The sequence below is a fragment of the Lepidothrix coronata genome, unplaced genomic scaffold (genome assembly GCF_001604755.1).
Source record: "Lepidothrix coronata isolate B3197 unplaced genomic scaffold, Lepidothrix_coronata-1.0 Scaffold47, whole genome shotgun sequence".
Classification (NCBI taxonomy): domain Eukaryota; kingdom Metazoa; phylum Chordata; class Aves; order Passeriformes; family Pipridae; genus Lepidothrix; species Lepidothrix coronata.
Genome location: NW_016690227.1, coordinates 3,020,463 through 3,026,796, shown reverse-complemented (window position 1 = coordinate 3,026,796; position 6,334 = coordinate 3,020,463). Strand labels below are relative to the sequence as shown.

Here is a 6,334-nt window from a genome sequence, read left to right as displayed (position 1 = left end):
GTGCCGGCTGCTGCTCTGCGCCCATGGAGAAAACATCTCCCGGCATAACTACAGACGCTTAGCCCAGTCTAAGACTGTTCCAAGTCTCTGCAATCTTCCCGCAGCCAGGGGCTGGGAGGGGGCCAGAGGCCCCAAGGGGCTCAGAGCCCCTACCTCGTGGCTCACAACATGGCCACCACTCCAACAAACAACCAAAAACTACAACTCATCTCTTCCGGTGAGCTTGTGATATGTTTACATTTTTGCAGGAGCGCCCATTGGGCAAAACTTCCAGGGGTTACCACCCCTTGGGGTCTACCACTTTTCAGCCTCTGGGGGAAAAACCAAGGTCTAAACCACCACAGTAAGCTAAAAATAATTGGTAAATTCCAGTAAAAACTGCAGCAAGTTGCAAACACGTTTTTCTGTTGTGTAGGCTTTAAAAGGGTAAAGATGACAAGCTAGGTGGGAAGTCTTTGCCTTTATTATAATATCTCTAAAGTAGTTAGAAATATAAAATGGTAAATTTGGCCATTAGCTGTAGTTATGTTATCAAGAGACTTTATATTTTATGAATATTTAAAGACACGCTGTAAGGTATATAATGCAGGACTTCTGTATCATAGTTGTGATGCAGATAAAGTTCTTACTGAGAGCTTCCAATCCAAGAAGTTTGTTTCATGAAACATTAGTACATGAAACGTCTGCAGTAGTATAGCTTGATGGAGAAAAATAGTCTGAATGATTGGCGTCATTCTTGAAACAGCATAATGCTATTCTTGTTATGCAAACAGGGGAAGGAACAAGTAAAAATCAGTTTGTTTTGAAGAAAAGGAAAGAGTGAGAAGTAGTTCCTTGGTGCAGTGACTACTAAAAGCTGCCTTCTCCAACTTCCTCTGCTCCTGAGCTCTACACATAAAGCTCAATCATCAAAAAGAAGACATTCTTCAATGCTAAGGCACAATAAAAGAAAAATTCATGGTGTTCTCAGATATGTTTACAGTTCCAAAAAGTCCAAAGTTACTTGGGCTTTGCTTTTATCATGGTTGATCTAAAAGGTTCCACAGAAATAACCTTTAACACAAAATCGAGGAACTCAATTGGTAACTCACCCAGGTAACAAATATCTATCTTTAGCTATTTCTAGCTGGGCTTACAGCTTTCTGATGAAAAGTGGCCTATTTCAATAGGAAACGATGCAGTCCACTTGGTGTGTTTGGGTTTGGGGTTTTTTTTTTAATCTTTAATAAATGCTGTGTCCCTGGCATATACATGAAAAGAATAAAGACTAGGGACATATTTCTTCTCTAGAATAAACTGTAGAAAATACAATGAAAGAAAATGTGAGAATAAGCTTTACTCACATCTCTTTTCCAATGAAATTACAGCAGAGAAGAGGGGAGGAAATCCATAACAGGGAACAACCTTTTTCTTTTTTTTTTTTTAGAAGAGTTTATTGAGTACATTCTCAAAGCTTTTTACAGACTCTGCTCTAAAAGCTGTCAGTATAGGATAGGTAGTTAAAACTGGTCACTTCCATCCCTTTCAGTTTAAATGGAAGGCAACTATAAGTGTGGTAAGGAAGATCTATGATTATTATAGCAGGGAATGGATGAGCAGATGCAATTTATATAGGACAGACAGAATCTTTGCGGGTTTGTAGCCCTGTTAATGCAGATATGTCTTCTGGGCGTCTGACTGCAAAGAAGCACGTGCAGGACGACTTGGTTTAGTGAACAAAGCAATAAAGGTGTCAATAATTGAACAGAAGATGTAATAATATCTTACAATAGCTACAGAACAATACTGAACTAGAGTTTATTGGGTACTAGAAACCCAGTATTAGTAGAGACTTTTTGGCTGAGAGCTTGTGCCAATGTACAATAATTCATACAGCTTCTTTGTATTTATCTTTAAGAAGTCAAGTGCAACTATAATCACTTTAATCATAAGCAGTGACAGCATAAAACAATTTATTAGTGAATTTTCATCTGATTAACTGCTATCACCTTTGTCCAATGTATTATACTAAATATAGATCCTGTGTTCTAGGATCATCATGAGCTGCTAAGTCTTTGCTCTTAATAACAGTATCAAAGAGATAATATGTGTTAAAATGAGGCAATATGCTTCTGGTTTTTTCTTCACTGTACATATTTCAACACTCCTTTGAATTTGTGTAGGGCATCTACTGACAGTAAGATACAATCTTTTCAAGTTATCACTTATATGTACACAGTTCTATAAATCCATTATCTTGGATTATGCAGTGGGAAAGAGATGTAAATGTCTTGAATCGATAAAAATGTAGTTTGTACTATCCAGAACTGCATTCATTCTTTTTTTCCTTCACATTCAGTTCATAGGCTCATAGAATGATTTGGGTTGGAAAGAGCCTTAAAGATTATCTAGTTTCAATCTTCCTGCCATAGGCAGGGACACCTTCTACTAGAGCAAGTTGCTCAAAACCCCATCTAACCTGCCTCTGAATGCTTCCATGTATGGGGAGCCCACAGTTTCTCTGGGCATCCTGTAAAAGTGTCTCACCTCCCTCACAGTAAAGAATTTCTTCCTAATATGTGACCCAAACCTACTCTCTCTTTGTTTTAAGCCATTCCCACTTATCCTATCACTAGATGCCCTTGTGAAAAGTCCTTCTCCAGCTTTCTTGTAGACTCTCTTTAGGTACTGTAAGGTTGTTATAAGGTTTTCCCGGAGCCTTCTCTTCTTCAGGCTGAACAATCTCAACGTTGAGGTGAAATTTCATTAAAAAAAGATGTATTTTATAGAACCATACAATTTGAAAGTTTGTTTTAAAAGTCAAACCTGACATGACTCGTCTCTGAATCTGAGGTCTTAGTAAACCTGAGGGATTTTGTAAGAGCCCAGATCATCTTGACTTGTGGATCCAAATAAGTATGACTTTTCTCCTTCTTGGTTGATTTTTTTTTCAGAAATCAAGATAAATTTTTTAGTGTGCATTTTTGTTTGTTTTGAATTCAGCTGAAAACAGAGAGCAGTCCTTTTTCTCTTGGCATTGGAAAAATTTGCTCTCAGTCTTGGCCTGAAATTCTGGGTTCTTCAAAACCAAATGTAAGGGACATAAAATGAAAGGCACATGGAAGTAGAAGAAAATAGGAAGTTCAAAAAACAGGGTATAGGATGGCTTAGGGCTGTAAAGTGTCAAGTCCCCCTTAGTCCTTTTTAAAATATTTTGTTTCTTTGTTTGTTTGTTGTGGTTTGCATTTTTTTTAAGAGCTCTGGACAGAGCTTTTTAAGAGTTCTGGACACTTATGCTCCAAAAAGGTAAATTTTGATTTGATTTCAAACACCTAGTCCTTGGAGACAATACATACTTATTGAAGAACTTGTTAAACAATTTGCTTTCAGAAAATACAAAGATGTATATAGATACTATTTTACAATTTATTCAATCTTTACACTATACAATACTTCCATCCATTTTGGAAAACTGAGATATGTAATATAAGAATGTGTTTTATTGTATGCTATAGATTTTTCTTGTACAAGTGATGAAATGGAGAAAAGTCTATTCTGGAAACCAGTTCAAGAAGCTTCTCCAGCACATATGATTTTCTGTGAACAACAAAAGAAAAAGTAATTTTGTAAACTACTATCACATTGACTGTGTGATCAGCTGCTCCAGGTACTTCATCCCATGTCCCTGTTTGCATAAACTTATGAACTTTCTTCACTGATTGAAGTTACTCATGCTTGCAAATGCAATACCAACCTTGGACCTTGTTTGAGGTTCATTTTAGTTCTACTACAAAATTCATCTCTGTTAGCTTCTGTTGATATCCACTGTGGTAGAGACAGTCCTGGGTTTTAAGGGATGAGCCTTTATTAAGCAAAGGAGCACTAGAACTGTCAATATAGTCACACAGTAGTCTTCACTCAAACTGGAGAAGGACTCTTCAGTCAGCTATTTTCAACAAGGATTGAGACATATTTGTCAAGCAAAATGAAATGAAGATTTTTCACACAGGATTTCTGAGCTCTTACCTGACATTGGTATAAGGAGTAAGTCATACATTCTAACTGAAAAGTAATTTAGCATCTTTCCCTGGAGTAAAAGGGTGTTAACTACATTCACCAGTAAGCCTGCAAAAGGCACTACTTAATAATAAGAAATCAATTTTGCAGAAATGCAAAATCTCTTTTACAATGACTCTAAAATACTTATTACAGAACAGGAAGAAGTCAGCTTGATAAGCAGAAGACAAACACAATGCCAAGATCACTTACTTGTTAATAAAACACTTGTTCAGAATGAGAATCAAGTTCTTAAAGTCTTTGTTCTGGCTTAACAAGGTGTATATCACTTCTAGTTTCTGATATGCATGCCTCATTAACACTTTGGTGTAGCATCAGATCTGGACTAGTTACAGGAAGTCATTTCACCCAACACAAAACCACTAAATGTGTTGTCTTGTCTCTCCTCATTGGTAGATCAGCCTGTCCAGGTCACCACAGTTGTATTATTTCTGCAATAATGAAAGAATTAAGGAAAACTACTTGGGTATTTTGACCAAATTAGGCACCTCACATAAAATGTTAGCTGATGTGAATAATCCTATTAATGGTTCATCATTAACATAATAAGCATATGCCATTCCTTGCACTGCAGGAATTTTTGCACTATGATAAAAGAGAGCTAGCTACTGGGTTTGATCCCAGTGCTAATTGATACCTGTGAATCATAAGTAAATATTATAGCTAATTTCTTTGGTCAGGAGAGTGCTCATTCAGCATAACATTTAGACTGTAAGGAGATCAGAAAAAAGTGTTCTGAAAAATGAGTATGACAGAGAACTAGATACAACTTCATTAAACTGTCTCAAAAATTAAACATTTAATTTGCCCTAATATAGAAATAGCATTTCAATTCATTGCTTCTAAATATTTCATATGCTTCTAATAACCTAATCCACAAATACATACTGTGCAGTGCCACCTCTCTCACCCAAACACATTTACAGAGACATGTGCTTTTTCTTTTTACTTGTTCCTTCCTATTTTCACAGCATATGCTGTTACCTTCTTTTCCTGAAGCAAAACTGCTTATAGCTGTTCTAGGGACATTGCTGCAAACTTTCATTTGAGTTAAAACATATTTATTTTTTAAAATTGTAGTATATTCATCATTTGCACTCACATGATGCCCTCTGTGTCCAGTTAGCTTTGTGTTGTGATGGTCTCCACAGACTCTGCTAGAAAAAGAAGTATTTGGCCTCATTCTGATCTGTCCCAAAGATCAAGAAAACCACAGGGAAAAGCTTCCAGTAACATGAATTGGCTTTGGATCAGTCCCTGTGACAGAAGATCATTTTTTCATTATGCCATTTGTTTTTTTTTTCTGATCAGTAAAATGCTCTGATCTCCGCTTCCTCTACTGTTTGGGATCTCAGAATGTAAAAATTATTTAAACATTTGAAGACTTTCTTCTTCTTTATGTAACATTTCTTGCAGAATTCTTTTTTGCTCTATTTTTTAATGTTAATTTCAAATATTGGGGGTTTTTAAGAGATCCTTAATGGTTAAGTTTGAAAGCAAATGTTTATTGATTAGCACCAAATGTGTACCTCCTGGCATTCTGTCAAGCTTCACCTGCCAAAACTCATGTGAAGCTTCTAGTTCTGGAATTCAGCAGCCACCTTAGTACTGCTCTAATGAGGAAAAATATAGTCATTAAGGTGGCTATTGTTTTCAATATTTAAACTTATTCTTGAAGGGATTATTGTTGCAATATTATTCTTGCTGACAGAACCCACTGCTTAGCTGGTTAACTGCTTCTTCACTTTCATTTTTATTGATACAAATTACTTTAAAAATTCAAACAAGAGGCTGGTTGCAAATCTTCTATTAATGCTGTTTAAGTCTGCATGCAATGGAGATACTGCATTATTTAAAATGTTATGTTTGACTTTCTATTTTCAGACTTGTGTCCTAATTGGTTTGCCAAAACAATGGAAATTTTAGAGAATACAGGCAATTTACAGAAAAAAATCTCTATCTTGGAAGAAATATTTGTGATTTAGTTCCTTTCAGCACACATGTCCATGTATTACGTAAAACTGGATGTAGCTGAAACTTTCTGATTTGCTGAATATATTCCCAGGTGAATAATTTTTTAATATTTAATTTTAGATATGTAATTATATGTAGTATAAGTATATATATAATTTTTTATATTGAATAATATACATGCAATATGTCAACTGAAAAATATACTAGGTTTATTCAAGTAATATTGTAACCTAATAACTATACCATATATTGTACCATAACTATAATGTGGCTTACACTTTGTTGGTGTATCACCGGTACTTCA

General features: G+C 35.6%; 1 long non-coding RNA gene across 1 annotated transcript in view; it reads left to right on the top strand.

Moving 5' to 3' along the window:
* Positions 1-6,017, top strand: part of LOC108497363 — a 9,266-nt gene extending 3,249 nt beyond the window's left edge. Inside the window, exons 3-4 of the long non-coding RNA XR_001874781.1 lie at positions 3,495-3,646; positions 5,941-6,017. This is a non-coding gene — a long non-coding RNA (uncharacterized LOC108497363). The remainder of the gene's footprint in view (positions 1-3,494; positions 3,647-5,940) is intronic.
* Positions 6,018-6,334: the final 317 nt, after the last annotated feature.